This window comes from Orbicella franksi, chromosome 10 (assembly GCF_964199315.1).
Source record: "Orbicella franksi chromosome 10, jaOrbFran1.1, whole genome shotgun sequence".
NCBI classification, from domain to species: Eukaryota; Metazoa; Cnidaria; class Anthozoa; order Scleractinia; family Merulinidae; genus Orbicella; species Orbicella franksi.
Window position 1 is genome coordinate 15,115,427 of NC_138154.1, and position 26,963 is coordinate 15,142,389.

General features: G+C 38.4%; 1 pseudogene across 1 annotated transcript in view; it reads right to left on the reverse strand.

Moving 5' to 3' along the window:
• Positions 1 to 3,451: 3,451 nt before the first annotated feature.
• LOC145500329 (uncharacterized) overlaps positions 3,452 to 26,963 on the reverse strand; it is an 89,377-nt pseudogene continuing 65,865 nt past the window's right edge. Inside the window, exons 3-11 of the transcript XR_014051047.1 lie at positions 23,857 to 23,952; positions 23,280 to 23,345; positions 22,066 to 22,217; positions 21,154 to 21,313; positions 20,569 to 20,620; positions 16,825 to 16,920; positions 14,489 to 14,532; positions 9,833 to 12,183; positions 3,452 to 5,148 (exon numbers count right to left, since the gene is read on the reverse strand). The product of XR_014051047.1 is annotated as an uncharacterized LOC145500329 (transcript). The remainder of the gene's footprint in view (positions 5,149 to 9,832; positions 12,184 to 14,488; positions 14,533 to 16,824; positions 16,921 to 20,568; positions 20,621 to 21,153; positions 21,314 to 22,065; positions 22,218 to 23,279; positions 23,346 to 23,856; positions 23,953 to 26,963) is intronic.

The window sequence follows — 26,963 nt, forward strand, 5'->3', positions numbered from 1 at the left end:
GAATCGCTAAAGAAGAACCATATATAAGTATTTTAGCTGTCAAGGTATCCTTAGGGGTGCACTCGAGGAAATAATAATAAAAGAAACGCTCTCATTTAATTTCTGTTTTCAGGCTTGATTTCCGCTGATCTCTCGAGTACGCGAGTCGGGTCTACAAGTACACGCGGGATCCTTTCTTGAACAGTGACTAGTGATCGAACCTATTCCGTTTTGAGTGGTGTCTTTTAGGGGTCTAATGAAACTCAAGCAACGTCCACATTAGTCTCCCTTAGGAGTTAAATTCACATTTTCCGACGAGCATCCCTTGCCTTTTCATATGGGAGTTCCCCCCCCCGGTTTCCAAATGTCAAACGGGAAGTGACCCAGTGAAGGAGTGTTGGGGTGAAATCGTTCTACCACCACAACTTGGAAAATAATAAATATTTCCCAAGTTAAAAACGGAAATAAGAGCGTTTTGTTTATTGTTACTTCAAGCGCACCCTTAAAGATACTTTTAACAGCTAAAGATAGTGGCTTTTCTTCATAAATAACGTGAGACCGGAATCCTCGATTTATACCACTAAGCGAGACAGCAAAAGTCTTTGCCTACCGTCCACACAAAAACGCCCCAAAATGCTAATGGCAACGGAGGGTATTGAAAGTGAGGGAAATGGACGCTTCGTTTTTAGCGTGAACAGGTGAAAACGGAGGCTTTTGATAAAAACGAAAAAAGCGTCATATACTGTCGCTTCTATCAGCGTTTTCAGGCGTTTTCTAGCGTGGACGAAAGGCGAAAACGCAACAGAGAGTATGCGCTTTCGAATGAAAACGTATTAGTGTTTACAGGTGGAAACAAAATGAAAACGCTAATGAGGGCAAAAATATTCTGCTACGTTTTGGTTTAGACGGAACGGATGCTTTGAAAAATACATTAGTGTGGTTGCGCCCGAGAGGTGCTAATCTCATTTCGCGATACAGAATGCTACTGAAAGACTAGTAACAAATAAACGAATGTAAAACATTGTACAAGGAAAAAACTTGACACAATCGGCTCAGGACTACGTGTTGTTAACATTTCCTGGTAATAGGTACGGTGATATATACGTGCTAGGGGCATTTTTCAGGGGAAGCGGGCAGGGGGGGGGGGGTAGTGGCTGGTACCTTCGGGTCGCAGAATCAATGGGGCATACATGCGAGCTCTCGTTATTTTTTCTCACTGCTGTCGCTGTTGGAGAGTAACGTATTTTTATCACTTTTTTAGCCAGAAAAACGTTACTTGTAATTGCAATGAGATACCTGCCCAAAGTGTTTGCCTATATTTTTGCTATAATATTCAAACTCATTTTTTTGGGGGGGGGGGGGGGACGGTGTCCAATCCACTCTCCCAGATCCGCCCCTGCATTTTCATCTTTTCGAAACACATGGTTTTACTCGTCCCAGTACTTTTCATTCTTATTTTGTCGTGCGCTCGTCGCAAACGCCCCTTCATTGTGGACAACAAACACAAGATGAACTCTTCTTCGAGTTAGACAAAACGCTTTATTGCGTTTGATTGAAAGTAAATTATTTGCAAAGGTATCTGCACACCTCTTTTGCAACTGAAATATTTGTAAGCCTAGCTAATTTTTGAAAGGTAATCTTGTCAAACAGCTATAAAAGAACTTTGTACATTCCATTCTCTTTTCTTAAAATACAGAAATACACGTTTCTAACATATTTACAAATGGACACACAGGCATCAAATCTACAAATAACTATGAATTAAAAGCTTCATCTACGGTCAGCATTTTTTCAATTATTCCAGTTTTCACCTTTCCTCGAGTTATCGTTTAAGCTCACAGGCATTTATTAACCAATCTTCAGGTTTGTAAAAAGTTGGCTTGATAAGTAAGTGACGATGACATTGAAACGTCAAAGACTGTATTTAATGAAATGCTTAACATTATACACTTTAACATTGTATAGGCCCTGATATTCACGACGGAGTGCAAAAAGAAAACTAAGATGCTTTAAGGCCAGCAAATGCACAATGTTAGGCTTGGTTCAAATATCTCGCTATCGTCATATCGAACTCAGTTCATCGCATTCAAAAGATGGCGGTTGTACATTTTACCACAATACCTTGCGAACTTAACACAACCAAACAAACAAACCACAGAAAGTCACATTTTTTCAAGAAATTCGTCCTTGCACTAACAACGTTGTTTATGTCAGCTTTGAAGTTTTCATAACTTTTCTGTGCGTTTTTATCAGCGTTTTTAGGGTTTTCGTGTGCTAAGAATTTTTGATAAATGTAGTGGTCGCCATCATTTTTAGTAGAGTGGATTGTGTTTAGTTTGACTGAGGCACCAGTGCAGCTCGACAGTTGATTCAGACGTCGTGCTATACTCGCCTCCAACTCACTTGTAATTCAGTTCAACTCAGTTCATCATCTGATTATTCTATCATCTGAATTCAGTCGCACTTGCGTCTCACTTTAATCCTGTCCTAAAAGCACTGTGTTCAGATCTATAAGAAGTCTAAATAAGCAGGCTCTACACATACATTGACATCGACACAACAGTAGCTAGACTTTTGAATCAACATCCGCGCAAAGACGGGTAGCGCAGAGATTGTCGTGCTGCACTACTCAAGCCCAATGTTGGCAGTCGTAGCAAATTTTGACTTAAGGTGGCCGAACACAGTTTCCAAGAGCCTATGCCTAATTCACCATTACTTTTAAGCTATTTATGCTTTGGCACCCGTTTTTTGCAAGAGTCAAGGTTAACCACAGAAAAGTTTATTCTCGCATTTTGGCTAAGGTGTGTGCTGTTGCCATGGCAACGGGGCTGGTTAACAACAAGGCTTAAAAAATGGTTTTTGTTTATTTGAAAAAAATCCAGTCGTTAGATTTTTTTCATTTTTTGCCCACTACGAATTGACATTAAATCCCTTCTGTCAACACTGTTCTAATAAAATTTTGACATAGGCGATTTTCGTAATTCGCCGTAAATCGTTTTCACCGCAAGTTCTGTATTATTAAAAATTCCCTATGTCAAAATTCAGATTTTTTGCGATAAATCATTCACGTGGTTTCTGTACTATTTTTTTTGCCAAATTTCTTGAAATTCTAACGACTGGATCGTCAGAAATCCGCAAGTTTCTGCAAAAGCAAGCGGTCTCAATTTTTCGAGCAACTGCGCATGCGCTGCATTTAACTGGGTTCTTTCGGTAACAAAGAGAAAGCTGAGAATTGCTGGGTTCTTTGCGTCGTTACCTCTTCTAACATATCTTTGTAATAAAAGACTAAAGCCATCAATATACTGCGTTCAATAATAGAGAAAAATAGCACAGATAGTGCGGGTGTTGAGTAAAGAAAATGATCGCTCTATTGACGACATGTTTGTTTTTGCAATCCTTGTGCGCGCGCTCAATTGCATCAGCAACAGCGCGCGCGAAAACTGTGTTCGGCCACCTTAAGGTGGCTCCCTATAGCTTTACGATCGCACGCGCGCTGAGGACGAAAGCTCAAGTGATCTGCGCGCGCTCGAAGGAAAACGTCAGTGTTTTTCGATATTTTATTGCGTCAGCATGAGCACAACAAGCAAAACGGACAGTGAATTTTCTCGCGTTTCCTTCGGTGAAATTTCGTAAAACTTGGTAGATTGGTAGTAAATATTTTACTTAAGTCAGAGCTCGTTTTTCAGGGAAATCTATAAGACCTGTTTTTTCGCAGTGTTAAAAGACGCAAATTTGCAAAAATCGAAAAACCTGCCTTTACAAACCCTACTTTTGTCGAGTTTAAAATTCGTGTCCCGCAGGAAGCGATATGCTGTGAAAATTTTGGAAGATTTCACCGAAGGAAATTCAAGAAAATCGCAAGTAAAGCTATTAAAAAAGTAAAAAAACATATTTGTTTGGGCATTTCTAATTCAAGACTAAAACCAATAATTTTAACAGAGATGATAGTAAAACACTATTTAATCATTGCTTATTTCATGTAATTAGTTTGAGAGGACTGGGTGTAAATACGAATGCAAAAACGGCAATCAAAACATAACACTTGCGCGCGCAACGCCATAAATGATTACCCTATGGAGCCACCTTAATTCATCAATCGAGTTCGCCTCGACTATAGCGCGACGCTTAAACCAGGCCTTAGAAAAGATTGCATCTTCCGAGAACCCTGCATGTCCATATACAAAGTGACAGAAAAGTATCTAAAGATCTTGAATCAAAGCTTTCAAACGAAACAAATGCAATGGGCGACTATTACTCTAAAATCCGTTTACACACAGTGGGCTCGCATAAACACTGCCTAGGTCTGGGACGACCAGAAAATGTTTCAAATTCTCCGATCACACGATTTTTTGCCTGAAAGTAATGAACTTTCTTAGAATTCCGAGAAGTTTCTAAAGCTAAAGGTGTCTTGGTTCCACACGTCGCACAAACCGTTCATCTAAATAAAATTTGTAATGTCTGCAAGATTCTCATTTTTTTTTTCATCTCTATTTTGATGTGATATCTCCCTGTGCTTACATTGGTTCGTTTCATCGTGGTTCTCCTGTGTTAGATTACATTACTAAGTCCCAGTCCTACATGCCTTAGACACAGCGGTCAAACGAAAAAACTCAAAGCCACTTCCGGTTTTCATTGCCCTGAAATTTTCACATACAAATCTCACATAAAATACAGCGCTGAACAAAAAAATATGAGGCGACATAACTGGTAAACAACAATTATAAAATTCTGTGTGCATATTTGGCGTTCAAAGCTTTAGTGTTCAGTAGTTTTCGCTTCAAAGTAAAGGATTTCAAAACAGATTGAGAGACTTTGTACTTGTACACTTGACCACTAAGTTTAAGACATGGATGACATAAAAGTACCCATACCACCTTAAGGTCTGGGTGTGTAAACTTCTGACAACTCTTTCCTACTCATTTGCAATGATCTGCTACCTATGCTGACCATGTGACTGTTCCAGTCTGCCGCTCGTCCTTTTGTTCAGTCTCGAATCAGGTCTCTTGCCTGTTTGTTGTTGCAGCTGCTGATCGGAACTGACTTAATCCGATGACCCAGGCCCCGGCTTGTCTTCTGATTCTGCAAATGTCCCAGGATCTAACCAGGACCGTCCCTCCAGTAGTCCTCAGATGGCCATTTATGTTCAGGTTTGGGGTTCCCTTTCATGTCCTGCCACAAATGAGAAAACAATGTTACACACCGTTGTCTCTATCAACACACAGTGGCCATTACTTGCTAACAAAAACTCTGTAAGCTTTTAAAATATGCACTGTTTGTCCCTTGTTGATTCTTTTGGAGAAATACGTTTTTTGAAAATAGCAGTGTGTTCGTTCAACTCGCAATAAAACAGCTTTGTTGTAAATATTCTTCGTGAAAAATAAAGATCCCTAATTTACATTGCTTTAAAAGTACTTAAAATTTAACACGTTCCCACATTGACATTTTGAAGTATGGTCGAGCCACATTGATTGGCTAAATCTTTATATCACCGGCGAACTCTTGAAGTAAGGATTCTTATGTCGGCACTTCTGTCGGTGCACCACATGGGAAAGATGAAAGCTACAATACGACGGTAAAAAGTTCTCCTGAAGTTGAAGTTTATCAATTTCCTCCCCCAATTAGTGTCTTAACTACCAATTATTCTCTGACAACCGATCCAATAGGAATTAAAGGGATGTAGAATACTGACTGTTTGTCTGTCTTAAAAAGTTGTCGCCGCTGTTTCACTCGGAAGGGATTGAGTCCAACGTTGATTCCCGAAGGTCCAGAATAAAAAAACAAAATCCGACGAAATATAGCTATCCGCGACAGTATATGTTTTCAGAACGTTTTGCATTGAGAGGAGAATGTGTTTGGTCATCAAACCACACTTGTGAAACGTACTATAATCGGAGTGGTCTGGGAATAGTCTAAGTACATGCATGGCGCTATCTTTGTATTGACCGCAAGCAATAAACTAAGTTGGAATTTATATGATCAGCCCTTCCTACAACTTTTGAAGTTAGTATAGGTAATTACGAGTGATATTTCAAAATTCTCTCAAAATTGCACGAGCAGGCGAGTGCAATTTGAAAGAATTTTCAAATATCACGAGTAGAGTAAATCATTAATTGCTCGAGCTTTCATACGATTATTTATTTATTATATGACTAAAAAAATTACGAACACGCGTGCGTTAATTCGCACAGCAGTGAAAATTAAGAATTAACGATAAATTGGCCTGCACTCAGCCAGTTACAATAAAGTAATTTTGTCATTCATATAATAAATTAGATAATCTAAATGAAGCAGCTGATGAGACCGAGGACGAGGATTTTTTGTCACCGGGTAGGGTGGGTGTTCCGTTCCACTTCCTGAGAACTATTCACGAATGCTGCCATTAGAATGTCCATGATGCAGCCTGAGTTCTTTTAGTGTAAGAATTTATTTCATGAACTTGTTTTCCCAAGCAAAGTCAGTTGAGGAAGGTACAGAGTCAAACGCCTAAAGTTAGCTACCCCAGTCTTCAAGAAATCCAGACTCTTTCGCATACGTTTTCAGGGTCAGTCCCACACTCCATCTCATGAAGAGGTAGTGTGGTGCTGACCTCTTTAAAACGTCTGCAATGGAGAACAGAAGCGAGCCGAACAGGATCAAAATGCCATGAACCACCTGGATGTTTTACTGTTGGCGAATTTCCCACACACTGTTATTTATTTTTTGGAAGAAAGTTGACGAGTCGGTTAAAACATCATTGCTAAAACAGACTTTTACGAATTTACAGTCTGTTATATCACGGACTCTCGTTTATATCAGAATTCTCTTAGCATAAATAGATTTCAAGCTTGGAAATTTTACGTTCGCAAATTTCAGGACTTTTCTGCCGTTGAAATGTCGACCAATCAGAAAAGAAATCTGAAAAAGGCTTTTAAAAATTTGTGACCTCTGTTATGCCACGGGCTTTGATAGTTGGCCCTCGGATGTTCGAGTGCACAGTGATGTGGAAAGAAAACACTGAAATAGAAAGCGAAGGATTTCCTCCCAAAAGAGAAGTTAGAGAAAAGTGTAAGAGGCTGATACGGTTGACTTTAGCACTTTCGGTGATTGCATGATCGAAGCCAAGACAAGGTGTTCACTGAAAAAAAAACAACAAACAAAAAACAAAAAACAAACAAACAAACAAACTATCTGCTTTATTGATTCGAAGAGTTATGTTTCCTCTACGTCCAGGATTGGCTCTTATCGGATGTTCGAGTTCTCTTTCAAAGTGAAATAAGCACCAGTAAAATTTCCGACGGTTATCAAAACTTAAATGAGCGCTACAACCAAATTCGATGAGTGGTTTCTGTTCAAGTCATAGAATGAAACCATGCGATTACATGTTACTTGATTTCACTTTTTAAATTTGAAACAAGGTTCTTCTGACGTAAACAAGTTTCATTCATTTAAAAATAGATGAGTAACCAGGATAAGACATTTGGAAAAATAGAAAAACGATCTCTGGTTAAAAAATTGCTTAAAACGAGCTTTCGACTACCAGTCTGCAGTCTTTAACGAGTAATGGATAGAAAGCGCGAACGTAAAATATATACTAAGAAAAGTGTGAAAAAACAAGATTATAATAAAAACAATAGAAATGCTTGTGTGCGAGTAAAAAATGCTAACGTGAGGTTCAAAATAAAATTGAATATTGTCTTGGTAATTGTTTCGCATTATTGTCAGCATGGTTCGTAATTGCTGTGTGCCAGGATTCCAAAGTTCTTCTAACACGGAAATTTCCCTTGTCAATCACGCGTGCATTGTCAAAGTCGATGGAATGGTCGTTCAACCAGGCATGTGAAGCAATGTTGGAGCCCTTTTTAAAGGTTTTTGTGTTTCTAATATGTTCTTTCTTCCTTGTTTGTAAACATCTACCAGTCTCACCGATGTAACTCCACGGACAATCGGCGCATGGGATCTTGTAAACGACATTTGTTTGTAGTTCCGCGGGTGGTCTTGATTTCGGAGAAACAAACTCTAGTTATATTACAACAAGAGGAAATGCCGGGAGATCTTTCTTAAAGCCATTTTTTCTCATTCGAAAAAACGTTTTTCAAAGTTTCTGCACTAAATTGTCGCCATCATTCTACGTGATATCATTGGCTTAGAAAATTTCCTATTTTCTTTCAGCCAATCATAATCTAGAATTACGATGTGTAATTTGCACTGGTGTTACACTTTTTGCACTGGTGTTACACTTGAACTGCACTGCTCTCAGCCAACCAGAATCTAGTAATTGTTTCAAGTATATTATTATACATGAAAAATTAACGCTCTAGTCTGAGTTTCACCAGAAAAAAATAATTTGGACAGATTTATAGCACTTTTTATCCCCAAAACTTAAAATACTTAAAGTGCCACTAACCACAAAATTTTTTTTTCGCTAATATAAATTTCCTTTTCCTCCTGATCACCACTGCGAAAAAAATTATCGTTGTAGCTATTTTCGTTAATTTTCTATGAATTTTTAAAGTTTGTAAATTTGCCCTTTCCCATGTTCACGACCGAGGAATAGAGGAGAATGGGACGAGTTGGCTTTTGACGTCACTTCGGCAATAACAATATTTTGTTTCTGAGAAGAATGTATGCGAACATGCGATAGTGTGTCAAAATCGTTGCAGAATGCAAGGAAGATATGTTGTTGGAGGCTGTAGCAATACAGGATGCGTACAATAGAGTATTCCTCTTCATTCAATACCTCTATCTCGATGAAACTGTACCAGAAACGAGAAAAAGACCAAAGAAGTGGGCTGATCTGTGCGAAGCTAAAGCCGGGGAGCCATAGAGGATTTCTTCGATCTCGGGTTATATTTAACTGAAAGTATACTGAACCTCTTTTCAAGATCTTGTCAAAGGATTTTCCATGATTTCACTAGTACGGAATATGCAAATTTGCGTAGCTTGTGTTCGTACACAGTAATTGAATATGCGTATACTACGGACGGTCGACAATAACGAAGCGAAAAGTTACCTCACCTCGAATATTGTTTGCCGACATCCCTGCTTATCTCTTATGTTAAAACTATTTTCAATCATTGATCTGGAGAAGTAGGCAGGAGTGGAGTACGACTGCATCGCATTTTAACTTGTATTTCGGGGGAAATTAATATTTGAATGTAAAAGTGTTTTGACACTCCGAAATTTGCACGTTTCGTAAAGTCAAATTACCAACTCTTCGTGTTCATTGACATCTTTATAACTCTTTCAGAGCTGTAAGTTAACTCCTCAGTCATTGTTTGTACCTTTATAACCCAAATGGACCGGCAAATTGTCGATCCTGGCCTAAATATAATTATACAACGCGGCGATCTCGACTGGCGATCCGCACGTCGAAATGGAAAAAAAATATGTACTTCGCAGCCGTCCAAATCGTAGCTAGACTCCGAGTCGTAATGCTAGATGATACAGTTCTTTCACTTAAAGTTCTTGTCCAGTTTTGATAAAATATGAATCACAAATAACCCGAAAATGTTTTGACTGCCCTCGAAGCTCAGTCAAAAGTCTCTTGAGTGTTTTAGCCGGGTTCCCGAAGTGACGTCACTAGTAGCCCGACCCAGATCCCACTTTGCGCGGTCGTGAACATAAAAATTACATGTTTAAACGCCTGTAGAAACGCAAGGATTTAATCAACGAGATAATTTTTTCGCTGAAGTAATCAGGGAAACTACTAGATTTTATTAAAGGAAAAAAAAATTTTGGGGTTAGTGGCACTTTACTTGACGCTTGTTCGGCAAAACAAGAAAAACAAAACAAATTGCGAAATCAAAAGCTCAGCAATATCTAGTATTACAGTAAACATGTTGAAACAAATGGTGACAAAAATCACAAAACTTACATGGTAATGGGACCCCAACTCCCTGATCTTGGTCTGACGCACAGCTTCACTCAAATCATTCACTTGTTTCTTTGTCATCTTAACACCATAAAGGACCAGCACAACCAGGTGAGGAACACAGCTGAGATGTCGCGTGACATCACTTACTCCTTCACCAAGAGGGTTCAATGACAAGCCGAGATAAGACAAGTTAGGAGCCTGGTAAAGAGATCTGGCGATGACAGTAGCAGGCTTGGCTGTCAAATTGATATGTTTAAGTGATAACCACTTAAGTCTGTTTGTAAAGTTAATACGTGAGACCAGGGTGTCCACCAACTCAGGATCAGTAAAAAGTGTGTACCCTGTAATGTTTATAAATCGTGGAGATGTCACAAAAAATAGGACGTCAATGAGCGTCTCCATCTCTTGCCTTTCTGTAACAGAGACACTAATGTTCCAGACACAGGAGAGACAATGTTGAGTAGCCTGAGTATCAGCAGTGCTGTTCTCAGTCAAACACAAAGCGCTACTGTCATCTTGTTCATTTGACGTCTGGTCATCAACTGGCTTCTTCTTCTGAGTAAACTCTGACGATGAAGTAAGGTTCCTTAACCTTTCAGTGGGAAATGCGAGGAACCTTGCCTGAATCTCAGCAATGTTAAGGTATATCTTCCCTTCTTTCTTCCGACCAATAACATCTACATCTCGAAATGAATACTTCTTTAGGAAATCCGAAGCTTTCTTTTCGCCCGAACAGCATACAACAACTGCACTGAGGTCTTCTAGTACACTGATTAGGTCCTGATAGCGTTGCTCAGTACGTAGGCCGCTAGGGAAGAAAATTAACTCTGGCGCCGCAGCAGATTTTAGGAAGTGCTCGTTGGCAACGCTATGTAGTTGGTCAGCATCAATTAACAAAACACCATCAACGTAAGACAAAAACATAGGATAGTGACCTCGCCTCTTCTCAGCAGAGCAGGAAAAGAAGGTATGTGAAATAAGAGTTAGAAACTGGCGTTGTTTTTCAGACAAATCTTTAATACAAGGTATCTCAGTGAAGTTGTACTCTGTCAGACCTTCCTTCTCTCCCACGATCCTCAGATGGCTCAGAATATCGTATGCCGCATCTGCTGACAGCTCACAGGCAAATCTGATAACTTCAATCATCTTGACAATCTTTTCAAATGATTCAACTTGGGTCAGACAGGTTGTACTTGTTTCTTTTAACAACTCCTCCTTCAGATAAAACGCAGCCAGGAACTCTTGTACTGATTTATGAATAAAATATACAGCTTCCTCAGGTTCAAGACTTGAAACATTAAGTACATGAAACAAACCGACTTCAATTAATTTCGTCATTAAATTGCTGTCGGGCAGTTTGCTTAAAGGAAAAGAAAGATTATCCTCTAAAAGTGCATCAAAGGCAAGCTTGCCTAACGTACAAAGCTCTTCTTTGTAGTCGTCTATTTTTCTGAACTGCTTTGGTTTTGCATCTTTTGCGACTGCGTGGTGCAAGAAGGTTTGAAGAAACTGTTTGTAAATGTCGGCCCGTGATTTTAGCAGTTCCCTCAGGTGGTTTTCCTTCCAAACTAAGCAGAGCATCATCAGGAGAAGAGGGATTTCGGCCATGCCTCTCAAATCTTTTTCGTGCAAGTAGCTTACAAACTTTTCAACATCTTGCCGATCTCTTAGAAACTTGCTTGCAAACACCTTGACTTGATCGTTACTCTTGAAACCGTTTATTTCAAACTGAACGTGGCTGGGTGATATTAACTCTTCAGCTTTCTCTTGTCGGGTCGTGATAATTACGTGGATTTCCCTCAGTAACGTGCCCTCCCAAATGTCACGGACAGGTGATTGTTCCCCAGTACAGAAGTACTCATCGTAGCCATCCAAAATCAGTAACACCTTTTCTTGATTATGAAGTATGTATTCATAGACATCATCAACCACTTCATCACCAACCAGCAGTTTGGAAGCTCTTAAAACATCACGGATATCTTTCAAATGACACACATCTCGCAACTTGATCAGAAGCACAACATCAAACTTCATTAGGATTCCTTTCCTCTGTTTAGCCCAGTCGAAAGCAGTTTTTTGAGAAAATGTGCTTTTCCCAACGCCTGGCCGGCCATAAACCAGAAGTCGCTTTGGATTAGGATGATGCTTGTCGCCCTTGAATATGTTGGTGTAGTCTTCAAGTTTTTCTTGTGTCACTCCACTGGGTTTCCTGTCATCCCTGACCCAGGATAGCTGGGTGTATATTTCATCAATATGAATGGCTGAGGCTGGTTTCCATGGGATGATCTTGACTTTACTGAAGGTGTTATAATGAGAATGTAGCTGTTTTTGACACTCCTCCACAAACGGTTCTGTATGAAAGAGAAGAGAAATGAGTTTGAAATTAGAGGACTTGGGCCCAATTTTGACGAATTAATGATGACGAATTTACTTCAAAGAACAGACTAATTAAACACATGATTTACTCCCGTGCACTACAGAAAGGAAGAGACCGAGGGAAACTGCTAATTGGCTGAAAGTCTGTCACTCGAACCTTAGTCCAGTTCTGCCAGACCTTTCTCAGCCTTATCCCATTTCAATTTGGCACATTACGCAAAATTACAATTTGAAATGTTCCCGTTATTTAGGTGACATGAAGGAGAGAACTGTTATTCTCCGATAACTTACTTATAGTTTATTATATGACTTTTGTAGATGAAATCTGATCTCGCATAATTGAAGGTTTGCTAATTTGGAGGTTTTCTGTTTATCATTGTCACCAGACAATTACAATGACGTTTTTTTAAAGTATATGATATATGATATAACGTCAATCAAAGACCAATGAAATTTCACAATGATGTGACGGAGGAAAGACTATTAAAAGGCTTTTCAAAACTGAGCTAGTCTTGTTAGCTATGGTCCCGCAAAACTGTATCGAAACACTCACAATACTGATAGATCTTTCCGCGTTAAATTTGATGTAACGTGCTATCATTATCCGAAAGAAAATTATCCTCCGCATATGTTTCAGTTTTCCCAAGGTGGCTTACAAAATGGAAAAAATACCATTTTCTCAGTTCTTATCTGGTGAACTTCGCAGCTAAAAGTATTGGAGACTGATCTGCTCAAAAATCGAACTAACCAGGGCTCGAAATTAACTTTTTAGTTCGGGAGCCAGCTGGCGACTAACGGAAAAATTTTGGTCGCCAGATCGTAAATTTTAGTCGCCAACTTATTTTATATAATTATAACTTACACAAGAACACGATTTTATACGTTACTTTGCATGCAAGAAAAGTCACAATTGAAGAGCGAAAACAATTAAAAACAACACGAGTAACACTTAGTTATAAAGCTACTGTTGTTCTCAGGTGATATGTCTCTTGTCCGAAGGTGATGGTTGTCTCCATAGTCATTTTAAACGAAGCGAAGCATAAAACGTTTTAAGTCCGTGGTTTTCATTGTCAGACAAACACGGGTCCTTGCGTATTTTCCCTTTGTTACTTCTTCGAAATGCCGTTCTTTATTTTCGACTTGCTTTCCTCGCCGCCTTTCGCTGCCGACAAACAACGCCACGCTTGAATCTTCATTCCCCGCACGTAAAAACTCACGTATATTCCTTCAACTGATTGGTATCTGCCGCCATTTCCGCGGCAAATGGAAAGCACATGGTGTTGAAGTGCGCCTGCGATCCCAGTTTCGGAAGAAGCCGCTGAAACAATATGGCGCGCCGTGAACGCAGTATCGACGTGTCGAAATACATTCAATTTTTTCGATTATCTTGTAATATTCAGACATTATTTTACTGGGGACGGAAAGGTGAGTTGTACACTAGCTACCATATCCGATTGATTTCCTAATATAAAGATTTAAAAATAAAGTTGTGTCGTGGTTTTCTTTAGTTATCGGACAAAACGCGAGTCGCCAGCTGGCGACCAGTTCTGAAAATTTAGTCGCCAGTGCTCAATTTTTGGTCGCATTGGCGACCAATGAGTCGCAATTTCGAGCCCTGCTAACTATGGAGAAAAAACTGTGACTTCACCATCCATCATGCATGCAAGGAAATTGCAGTCTTGAGGTCAATTCAAGATGTGTGCGTACACTGCACATATAACATTGTATCTCTTGGTCGATATATTACACCTATATACAATAAATCAAGTTTTCTTTGCCTCAGTTTTGTGCTGCTATGAAACATGGAACGAACAGTTCACATAAACATATCAAATGGAGCTAACACTGAAAGGAATTGTTAAGTACTATTCACCGAACATCCCCTCCGAATTCGTTGATATGATGACAAATTCTCTTATTCCTGTTTTATGTGTCGTAGGTTCCTTATCCCCTCCTCCAGTTCAACCCACTTCCTCACCAAATTTCAAAACCAAATATCCTGCACACTTTCCGGGCACTTTTGTCATCAGGTACCCCCCTTCAATCAAGACTAGAATTTTTTTTCGCCATTCAGTTTGCACTAGTCTCCCGCTTTCGAACCAAATCATCACTTTTGTATGCGACATTTCCTGCTCATTAATGTTTGCAGCAACTCCACTGAAAACGTTCTAAAGTATTCAGTCAAAAACAGACGGGTAAACTTGACTAAATTTCACCGATCAAGTCATTTACTACTGCGTCTCAAGGACATTTCTAAATAATAAAGGACTCATTTCTCACCTTTCTTCGCTGGAAATTCCATCACTTCGTGGCCAGCAAGATGCCTAAGATCACCATAACGTTGTCTTACTCACTTTTTGTTAACTTATCAATGAATAATTTCTGTTTGTGGTTACTGACCTCCCACCCATCTATCCTGTATGACAGCCTTACCTATAGAAAGAGGTTGTACTTTAAGGGCCCATTAACTTTTCGAGCGGTTGCTAAGGAAAATTTTACTCTCATATAACCTCGTCATTTTTAGTTAGTCGAACGTTATTTCATGTATTTTTACTTTTTCATGATCAGTAACACCAGTGCTGACGTCATCGGGCCACGCCCATGGTCATGTGACTGATTCAGACAAAATGCAAAGGCTCCCAGGTAAATTACGCTACCGGGATTTTGTTCATTGATTTAATATTTTAATTTTAATCCTCATTACGCTATACATAGTTTTTGTTTCATTTCTTAAAGGCCAGATTTTGACAGAAAATTCAAAATATTGAAAACTTCGTTCTTTTCTGGGAAAAGCACGATTTCACAAAAGGAATGCATAGTTATGTTTCCAACGTTGGCTTTAATCAAAACTCGTCGAAAAAGGCTGATAAACCGCGTTTCCTTTGGCATTTAACGAAACCAGAGGTACCCCCGATATATATTGGAAGTTACCCCATCAGTGCACGCGCAGTTCACACTAGCAGCGCAATTCAGTAAGATCAACGAAAGTACACGAAAGCCACACGGAGTTGGTTTTCTCTCTTTTTTTTTTTTTGCTCCTGTTTTTCTCTTATTTTGTTTTTGCGTGCGCTTTTTTACTTTGCATTTTGGGAAACACAAAGAAAAAACATCTAAAATGTAAACGATATTGCATGTTGTTGAGTTGCTTTTATTTTCCGTGCTCAGGCCCCCCTAGGGGGGAAGGAGAAATCCCAGAAAAATTAGGTGGGGATGTGCGGCCGCTTCCCAAAACCCTTACCCTATTTATGACCAAGATCTGCGATTTTCCCTACCCTATTTATGACCTGATCAAAAATGTGATACCTTATTTATGGCCGTTGCGGCTGACACAGTTGTTCTAAACATAATTTATGAAGGGCTTTTGTTGATGGTCTTATCGACAATGATGAAAAAGTAGCTTCTTCTAAAAAACATAATTAATGCAAGACCAAAGTGCAAAAACCATACCCTATTTTTGACCAAAATGGCCAAAATCGATACCCAATTTACGACCAAAACGGCTGAAAAACTGTAGCATTTGGGCCCGCACATACCTATATAGCCCATATAAGGGAGTACCCACCGGGGCTCAGGCTGACGAAAGTAACAGGAAGTGAAATTTCACCTCCTTAGCAACCACGCTTAGTGAGTCGGTTAATGGGCCCTTAACGAGAAAGGGTATGGCTAGTCTGCTGTCTCCCTATGGCCTATTTATCAATTGAACTTGTAAAGATTGTTTGACAGAAATACATATACGATTTAAACCAAGAGATCAATGTCCAGGTATGTGAAGCTCTTAATGTGCCTATGAAGTAAAAAATAATTGCTGCTGATTTGAAAGGCTTTTCAAAGTAAAGAAGAATGGCGTTTTCCTTTTTGCAATATCTTTTTTCGTTTTAGAGATATTCACGTTTTTGTATTATAAGTGATGACGTCATAGCTGGTTCCACTAAAACAGTTCAACACTCAATCAAGAATATCTCTAGAAATATTAAAGCAGTATTCTTTAAACCTTGGCACCAGAAATGTACATCACAAAAGAAACAAAATGACACCCGTCGTGCCGTCACTATGACAACAGTTATGCCGCTGGTCCTGTTTTAATTACAAAAAACATTACCAGATTTTATCTTAAACAAGGATCATCCATTCCCAACAATCTAATGGGGAGAGTTGATAATATGGGAATCATGTGTGTTCCGAGCAAGACCCTCTGTCCCTTTTCGAAGGGTAGCAAATTGGCATATTTGGTTTTTCACAGAAAGAGACTGAAGCCAAAAGTGTTGCCATGGCAACAACACAGAAGGTGTCATTCTGTTTCTTTTGTGATGCACATTTGTGGTGCCAAGTTTGAAGAACACTGCTGCAATATTTCTAGAAATATTCTTGATTCAGTGTTTTACTGTTCAAGTGGAACCACCCATGACATCATCACTTTCCTCATTTGCATAATACAAAAACGCAAATATCTCTAGAACGAAAAAAGATATTCCAAAAAGGGAAACGCCATTCTTCTTTAATTTGAAAAGCCTTTCAAATAAGCAGCAATTATTTTTTTACTTCATAGGCACTTTAAGGAAGAAAGGAAAAAATTGATTTAGTTGTAAATAAACAAATTCAAAGGAAATGTAAATTACCTTGATTGGCATTTAAAGCAAAGAAGGAAGTCGGGGCACTTATAGCAGCAAAATCGTCTCCCAAGTATAAAACCTTTACAATCACCACACTTGAATCTGAAACAATGGAACATGAATCACAATATTAGAGCTTGTAAGCTTGAACATGGCATTTCAGCGAGTCGGTCGGAAAGTCGATCGGTCGGTCGGTCGGTCGGTAGGTCGGGCAGGCAGGCAGGCAGGCAGGCAAGCAGGCAGGCAGGAAGGCAGGAAGACAGGTGGTGGGCGCAAAAGAAGTTTATTTCAAACAAAAAAGGCATAGTATTAGGACATTTAAAAGGCCTATAGAACCGAGCTATTTTCCCTTTGGCCTTATCTTGAAAAACAATGGCTATCATCTGCTAAAAAGTAGTCACAAGAGTCATCCAAAACAATGCCATGTTTTATCATTAGAACTAGCAGGCTGACATTATGTCTGCAACTACAAATGTGCCATTTTGGTTTTGTTTTTATATTGAAGCTATTTTTTCGCTTTCCCATGCGCTCTTTTCGTTTATTACACAAGTTACTTTCTCCTCTTTCTTCCTTTTTCTTTCAAATATATATATGCTCTTGGAGGCATTTGGAAGCAGTCATACAATATAATAAGAATATAATAAATAGCAGACAGAAGCTAACGGCTTAAAGAAACACACAATGAGACCATGGTGACGTAGAGCCTAAGTTTGTTGTTCCGCTACACATTTCACTGGCTATTTTTTTGGCGAGTTGAAAGATTTTTTACTCACACGATATTTATTCACTGAAATTCTCTGCCATTGGAATCCCCGAAAAAACGTAATGTGGTCAATTTCGTGTGGCCTACACAGACACCTCTGGGATATTAAATTTCCACGTCAATTCTCAAAACGCTTGTATCCTAATCAAAAGAACTTGCAAAGAACTCGGTGATATAAACACTTTTAAGACCCTATAATACTCCCTGGTTAGATCCAATTTGGAGTATTGTTCAGTAGCCTGGTCCACCTTCACAAACAGAAATATGGATAAACAAGCGAGAATTCAGCGTAGGGCAACGAAGTTTATTCTAAAATCTGATGAACTTATGATGTTAGGTTAATAAAGAAAGCGTAACAAAGGCCCTACCTTTCTGATATCACATTTTTATTTATAATCTGATGGTCTTGACCTTCTTTTTTCAAACTGTAATCCTTGAAACCTTCCTTGCCTTTCTCACCCACAGTAAGGAGTGTCAGATTAAAAGTCAACATTTTAAAACAAATCCTTTAATTCAATGTTTCTAACCGCGAAAGAGTTACCGTATATCTTCTGAGCCTAACGATTGGTCCATAATTTGATGAACGACTGTTAAGTTTCCTAGGAGAAGTGTTTTTAAATGAAAGGTTGCGTGAAGACTCACTCTATTAATTGATGTGGCCGTGTCAGTGTATTGAATAATGTAAAAGTCTGACATGGTTTACATGTAAAGCACTCTTCAACGCTTTATAAGCTTCATAGAGTCGTGATCAAGGCATCACCGCTTGAAGGGAAAAATAACCTGATTTCTTATATTACTGGTTCATTATTTTAGCCAATTTTAGGCTCACAGGTGTAAATGGTGGCAAACCTGAAAATAATAGTTTAATAAGAGAGAAAAACACCAAAGAGATAATGATAAACCGTAAAGGAACAAGGATGGCTAAGGATGGAGAAGATTAACACAGATCAAATACGCAAACCGTGACGTAGCTTCTTTAAACTTACCTATGTTGTGTCCTTGATGATTCGTGTGATTTTACAGGGTTGCAGACGTTCCAGTGCCGGTTTGAGGCTTTTTCTGGGCTGGATCATTTTTCACTCAAAGAAGCGCTTCTTCGGGTGAAAAACCACCCCGTCCAAAAAGACGCCCTAATCGACCGTTTGGTCGCCTAAAACACTGTAAAATCATAAACGACAAAAAGACAACATAGTTCAGTTCAAAGGAAAACTTGATTTCTAATTTCCCACATTTTTAAGTGCCAGAGCGAAAGCCGAGGAGGGACTTCTGACTTCTGAATTCCGACGTCCACCTTCCGACTTCCCACTTCCGACTTCCTACTTCAAAATTTAAATGATCGATCAACGACGTGCAACTTATTTCCCTGGAAATCAAGTCATATTTAACCATACTAGACATCAGATTTCGGGCCAGATTTCAATATTTGTAAAGTTAAGTTTCGGTAAGTTAATGTAATACTTATCATGTAAATCTAATTTCACTGAGAATCTAGGAAGAGATACTTTTGATTTGACAAACTTCGATGGCAACCCAACGGAATTGAATCGAAGACGTCGCTGAACAGAGATCGTAATGACCTGAAACTAACAAATTTTGTAGTGCCATAACAAATAGACGCTTACATTATTTATACACAGTTTAGCCGCATTTAGCCTGCCAGCCTTATTTTGTGTATTGGCGAGTGCAATCCTTAACGTTTGGAATCGCTTTCCTCTGGTCGTTTTGTGCCACTTTACTAGCCCTTCATGTTGCGTTATTGAATAAAACATGGTGTCGCTTTTCTGAGATTTTCTGCGTTCGCTATAAACTCAAATGAAGAGACTCTAGTTCTAACTTCTTAACCCCTACAAGAAAGTAAAATTATCTTATATTCTTTTCCTTCTTCACGAAGAAATTTGTTGCACCTGATTTCAAACAACTAGAGCAGTGCATTTTTCCTCGAATGTTTAATAGGGACGAACCATCATTTTTCTGGGGGGTGGGGGGGGGGGGGGCTGGGCAATTTCTAAAAAAATTCCTACACAGCAAAAACTGTAAAAAAACAAATCGTGTAAGGGGAGCCATGGGGAAAAAAAATAAGTGCTCCTACTATCATTATTTCAATTTTTTATTTTCTAAAAAAATTCTTGCACAAGCTATTGCCGGCCAAAAAAAATCATGCACAGCCTAAAGGTTAGAAAAACATTTTCAGGCCCCAGAAAACTACCAAACCCACCCCCCTTCCCCACCCCCCTCTACCCCCAACCCCCTTTGAAAAAAATAATGGCCTGTCGCCTTGTGTTGTAAATATCATATCCCATTGTGCGATATGTTTCTTTTTAGGTGGCATTGAAAAACAATTGAATTTTGACAGATATGCTTGCAAAGTAAATAACCTTAGTCAACAGCCTCACCGCGTGACCGAGCCCCTTTAAACATCACAAATATGAATTCTTAACTGCGTACTGCGTGACATTACCGTGTGCTCGGGGTGGAGAGGAACTGCCTTTTGAAAGAGACAGGGATGCTCATCACCTCGCTTAGGGGTCTAAATTTTGGATTTTTGGTGTCCACTTCAGCTGGTAGTGTGTAGTTTAAGACAATAAGTTGACCACAAATACACTAATTTACAAATTACGTTTGCCACTTACGTCTGCTTACTGCTAAGATGATTTGGGTGTCCTATTAAGCCTGCTATATTGTACGCGTGGTGGTTAACTATTTGAAGCGGTGCACTTTTTTAACTGAAAGTTGACGAGGTGAATGAAGCAGCTTAGTTTGCTATCTTTAAAGTTAAAACAACATAAACAGAAAGCAACTATAACTGAACACAAAGACTATGATACATGGTGTGACACACAAGGATTTTAAGGTGATCAAGTGAAACTTATGGCTTCTCTTGCACATTGTGTAACAATGAATTGTTTAATTTAATTATTATCATTTTTTTAAGAAGTTAAAAATTACCAATTGTAGACGACTAAACAGCTGGTTATTCTAGCACTAACCTCATTTCAATAACTTCGTGATTTTCTGTGTGACCTGCTGGTTTTGCCCTTTCTGTTTTAAAAAAGATAAATTCAAACTTAAATAATTATAAAACAAAAATGTATGTGTCAAATTACTTGAAGAAAGCACCTAATACATCCCTGTTAGCCAATACAAACTCAGTTTGGAAACAAGTACGTTTTTCGCAAATCCCTGCTGAAAAAACCTTAACAGTAATTGCAATTCTTGTCGGTTGTTCACTCAGGAATAACAAACAAGCCTTCCAAATACAAGCCCAAGAGTGGGTCGGAGCTTGTACAGACTGGAGCGATGGTAAATATTGCAATTGGTACTCGTTTTCTCAGAAGCTTCTGTCCTTGTACTAAAACCAAATCTCTTAGAATACTTCGCGTTACTTAGGAACATCCCTGGAGTTTTTTTGATTAGAGGAACACTGAGTTTGAGGCATTTTCCATGTGTTGTAATTAACCATAGAAACTGATTTCATTGATTCCTGGCATTCAATAGCTTACAAGGACTTTTCGAAGCCCATTGCAATTTTCTTTTTTAACTCTGTGGAATATAACATAAGTAACTATACTCACTCATGTAACAGTCATAACAGAAGTCAACATCAATGCAGTTAAGGCAGCGGTATTTCCTATCTGATAGGTATTGCTTGTTCGACAAGATCACATCACAGCCATCACACAAACTACCCACAGGAAAGTGGTCTCGGAACCGTGCCACAAACAGATTTAGTCGCTGGGAAGAAGAACAAAAAAATGTTGAGATTATAAGTTAACCTTGCTAAATAAATAGTTATATTAACAACAGTATGGTACTGGTGGTAATCAAAGATTAGAGCAGTGCGTCCCCGCGAGTACATTGCATGTTTGGTCAACTTTGATGGCGTTCGGTAAAAAATTTGATCGAATAACGATCTGCACATCACTTTTATAATTCCCTGACTTTTCTCTGGTAAAAATAAGATTTCCCTGACCAAATAACTGAATACAGAATGTCAGATCTAGTGGCGGCTCCTGGCCTCAACTTACAGCCATCCTTTTCAACAAAATGATTTTCTTTCTTCATTAAGGAAAAATAACGTTGAGATCCAAGTGACCCCATATGTTTCTTCCAGCCTTCAATGGTATTAAAAGAATAATAATAATAATAATAATAATAATAATAATAAAAAATAAAAAATAATAATAAATAATAAAAATAATAAATAATAACAATAAACGAATCTTTAAACAGGATTAACCCATTAGTACTTGAAAGTACTGTTATCATAGAGGTCCTATACGATTATAAAAAGTTAAAAAGGTGAAAATACAAAAAAGTTAAAGAGTTTAAAAGCTTACGAATAAAAATTAAATCAGCCATGTTAAATTATTTCAATTTTCCATGACTTTAATTCAAAATACCAAATTTCCCTGACCATTTCCAGACCTGTGGCCACTCTGTTTAAGAGGAATTTGATTGCCTGGTTTATAAATAATGATACGAACCTTTCGTTGTTGGACTGTCTGTTCCTCATTCCGTAGGCGATGGAAGGAAACATAGTCCTGTTTGGCCATCTCCAACCAAGTATCGTGATCTTCATATTGATCCAGTTCCTGTTCTGTTTTCATGTCCTTCACATCTTGCTCAGTAGTTTGGGCTATGGGCAATAGAAAAACCTTTTTAGAACTAATTGGATGTACTAACTGACTCGTTAATTTTTACACTAAATTCCACCTTAAAAAACTTAACAACTTAACCTTCATATTGGTTTTTCAATTTATTAATGAAGTTAGTTTCCTTGGTTGCACCTATAAATAACCTTAATCCCCCTGAGTATCAATGCACACCTCTATTAAATCAGCTGACACCTACAATGTACATTATAACTTGCATTATATCAAGATTCTTGCTCAGTTGCAATGTTGATATGTCAGTGATCTCTTTCACTACTCTGCTAGCCTTCCTGTCATCTTTCACCCATGATAACTGTGTGAAGATCACGTCTACATGAACGGCAGAGTTTGAGTCCCATGGGGTGATTTTAAACTTACTCGTAATATTATGAATAGCCTACAGCTGCCTTTGGCATTCTGTAAAGTCAAAGGCCGACAAAGGGTTTTGCAATATAGAAACCAGAAAGAGGACTTGTTATTAACGGGGTTTGGAAGTTCAGGTAGTTAATTCATCTCATGTATCATGACATCAACGAAAATTATATACTGATGTCACAGAATGTAATGTTGTGTTGTATAATAAAAAATTAACACCCAAAAAATACTGACGTCACACTGACTCTAGCCTCAGCGACACAGACACTCTTTGCGCTCATCACACAATCTTTCCTCTCTTGGAGAGCAATGCGTGACACGACAAACATCTGCGTAGGAGGTTACACTGACTCTAGAGTTCCACCTCTACATTTTCATTTTTATATCATCTGTTTTATTACCTCATTCATGTTGTTTTGCAGTGTGGATAACAAAAGAGCAATTTTTTTTTCACAATCAACAAACAGCTACAACCACAAACAGCTCAGATCTTTATGAGTTGTATTTGATATGCTTGAGGTAGCTGCCCATCAAGTAAGTTTTAAATCACAACACCGTAATTAACTTTCTTCACCAAAAACACCACAGTATTTTACTGAGCCTGTGACAAACTCCCAGCATGCTTCATAGTTAACATGCTCAATCCAGAACTATTGCCCCTAAAATAGTACCTGCAGTCCTGCTTCGTTTAGCATCTGGATGGTCACTCTGTGAATGGTCTTCGCCTGTTGATGTGTCTACAGACATGTCAGAGAAAACCTGATCAAATTGACCATCCTGAAAACTTAACACCTGATCACCAGGGGCAATCATGGGGATGTGCCCATTAAATAATTGGTGCCCATAAAGAAATAATTGTTCTTACAACAACAAACTTGCTCTTAAGATGTAAAAAGTTTTACAAATACACTACTGCATTTTTTACACCACTTGAAACTGCGGATATAATGTAATATGTCCACAGAAACTCAAATTCTGTCAGTGCTACAAATACATAAAACCCTTGTGTGTGACACACGGTTTTATACGAGGACTTTGACTTTATCCGAGCTGCACTGTAAGTGCAAGTTAAAGTAAACGCAAGTTAAACTTCATTTAAACCAATTGGCCCGAAATAACAATCTTAACATTGAGAACAGAAAAGTACACAAACCTTTGACGATCATTGATATTACAAGCCAATTACTACTGATGATGGTCACCACTCTAGAGTTTTCCCTTTGAACTGCTGAGCAAATACAACAATACCTGCAAGCCTGGTTCGTTTAGCATCAGGATGATCACTTGAACATGGAAACTCTCTCTTTGAATGACTATTTGAAGTCTCCTCCCCAGCTGATATGTCTGCGAGAAAAAAAAAAAAAAACTTTTTCAAATTTAACTACATGTATGCTGGTAACAATGATACACAACAGCTGAAATAGAAATAACATGACGCACTCCTCCGGAATTTCCACGAGTATTATGTACACCCCCTATATCCTCTGGAAAAAATAGTTTTGGCAAGAAAGTGTGTTAAAGTTAAAGCAAACACTCCAACCACTTATCAATCGTCTGCATTGCATGTCACTACTGTTTATTCTCGATCCATCGAAACGTCTCAAGATACACACAAAGAAAACCTACAGCAATTTATTGAAACATGCTTTAAAAGAAAATATATAAAATGGTAACTTGTCAAATTACCTTCCTATACGACTATGTCCCTTTGTAAATGTGGTACAATTTTGGTTGAAGGACTGGTGAATGTAGATGAAATTGACACCACACTTTTATCCTGAACACGATCGCTAACACACTCGAGACAAAAGCCAATTTTACAGCAAAATTACATATAAATGGACAGAAATAGACACGAACAAGAAATTCTCAAGTTTGTGAAATCTAAACATCATGTCTAACTTTATAAAGAAACTCATTTTCATGAAAGAAATCGACTGCTGCTCAACAGGTTTGAAGACCAATGCAAAAACAAACTAGACTAGTTACCAGTGCTTTTCGGTCCACAAGGTGACTCCATGTAGACTGATAACAAGTAATGGCAGCCATTTCCAGGCAAAAGCATGCTATACGCACTTGTTTGCATCCAAAGTGCTTTTTGAAGAAATGCGATTAAAATACAAGTATTCAAGCTACTATTTTTTCATGTGAAAGATCTACTTAGTAGGTGAGAAAGGATTTTTGAACAGCTAGATCGGTACTTGAATCCGTGTTGAATTGAAGGACATCTGGAAACTAAATCGATCATCCAACCCCCCTCCCCTCCGGAATTTCTTTGGTCTTTGATCCCCCCACCCCTTCCGAATTTCCAATTCCCTCCGTGGTGGGGGTATGAACCACGCAATACAGTAACATACTTTTCACTAAATATATGATGCAAAGCAATGTTCCTTAATTCAGGGCTGTCACTTATTTTTGAAGTAGGCTGGGAAATGAAAAAAGTTGAGGTTGGGGTGTGTCTATTTCACAAATTACTGACTGCCCTGCATCACGAAGTTGTACTGTAGGAAAATAAATCATGTAGTTTCCTTACAACAAAATTCTTTGGCCACATTATTTAAACCAACTCTTGGATGACACAAGGCATCGTAGAGGTCATGATAAGGTGTAGCCGAAGTTGTTGTATTTCTCCAACGAAGTAACATCTGAAATGGTTTATCTTCTGCATTAGCAGCTATTCCTTCCAATACATCATGAGAAATGTCAAGGCGAATTCCGAGTCTTTTCCACACTGCGCCAATCTGTAATGCCAAGTCATCTAGTTCACGGTCACTAGGTTTGCCTTTTTTTAAAGCGACTGTGTCTGAAAGAGGAGAAGCTTGCAGTTAACCAATGATGCAATTTTAATACATTATAATCGAAGCGATAAAAACATTATCTATCCTGTTGTTGAAACATGAAATTTATCCATGGCAACTACATGTAATGCTGCTCGATATCATGCGTTAAACAAGCTTCAGGTTCATAAAATAAATCTTTGTACACAAAATTAAACTTTGCACTTGTTTAATCGAATGTTGGTCATTTCACCTACAAGTCAATTTGCCTACATCGAAGTTGTTTCGCCTACACAATCAAAGTCATTTCGCCTGCACTTAAGTCGATTCACCTACACGATCTAAGTTGTTTCGCCGACACTTAAGTCAAAGCTGTTTTGCGAAGATACAGTAGATGAACATTACTGTCAGACTTGGTGAAAGGGAGGTCAAAAGGAAAATCACAAAACAACAGTTGTACAGTAAACAAACAAATTTAATCTCCTACTGGTACTCTCTAGCTACACAATGGAGTTGTTTAGCAGTTTTTCTCTGACTGGGGAAATCATCCCACTGTTCGAATATTTCAGCCTCCAGGGAGGGGTCCCTGTAAAATGCAGAACGAATGGTGGTGGATGGCGGATGGCAAAATGCAGCTGGAAAATGCGGATAATAAAATGCGGATAGCAAAATGTGGACGATAAAATAGAGCTGTAAAAATGTGGGATGATCAAAATAATATGAATGATAAAATGCGGATAACATAATGCGGAAGATAAAATGATGGAAAATAGCGTGTAACAAAATTCTTAGGAGAGGAAATTAACTAGCTACAATGACAATAGCAGTACTGTAAAGTAAAGTAGAGACTTTATCTAAAGAGAGTTTGCACAAGCTAATAAACTGACGGTACTCTATTTTTAATTGTTTAGGTAGGGAGAAGTCAAATATCCGTCAACAGAATTCAATCATCACAGCAAGATAATACCATTGTTTCCTCTGATGGTCGATGGTGAAAATATTTGTCAGATTAATGCTCTTTTCTAAAAATCCAAGAAGAGCAATAACTGTGGTCGACAGAAAGAGCTATGATATGGTTTGACTCTTGAGATGATTTTAAAAACCTTTATCTTATTGATGGATTCAATCGCAATCTGGAATTATTTTTGGCATCATTTTTCTCCATTTTATTAATGCATGCCATCTTTGATATAGCAAGATAGTAAATTATTTAGTTTTTATCTAGCAAAACCGTCAAACTGTACAAGAAAAACTACGTCCCTGATTATCTATATTCAGTTCGGAATCGACTGTGTACTTAAATGTCTTTGGGACAGATTCCTAAATCAATAAGGTTTTTGTCAGATTCCCACACGGTGACATGCTTCAGTGAATTGTCATCTTCAGCTGTTACTGGTGGACGATAGGGTCTAACTATTCAGGTTACTTTGTACGAAAAAAGGAGACGAAAAAAGGAGATGTAAAATAATTTCCATATCACGTCAATTGTAAGAAATTCTGATGTTTCGTACGTTGAAACACAAAGGAAAAGATAGTTCCGATAATTTTAATTTTCATTAATTTTGACTGTGAAAATTC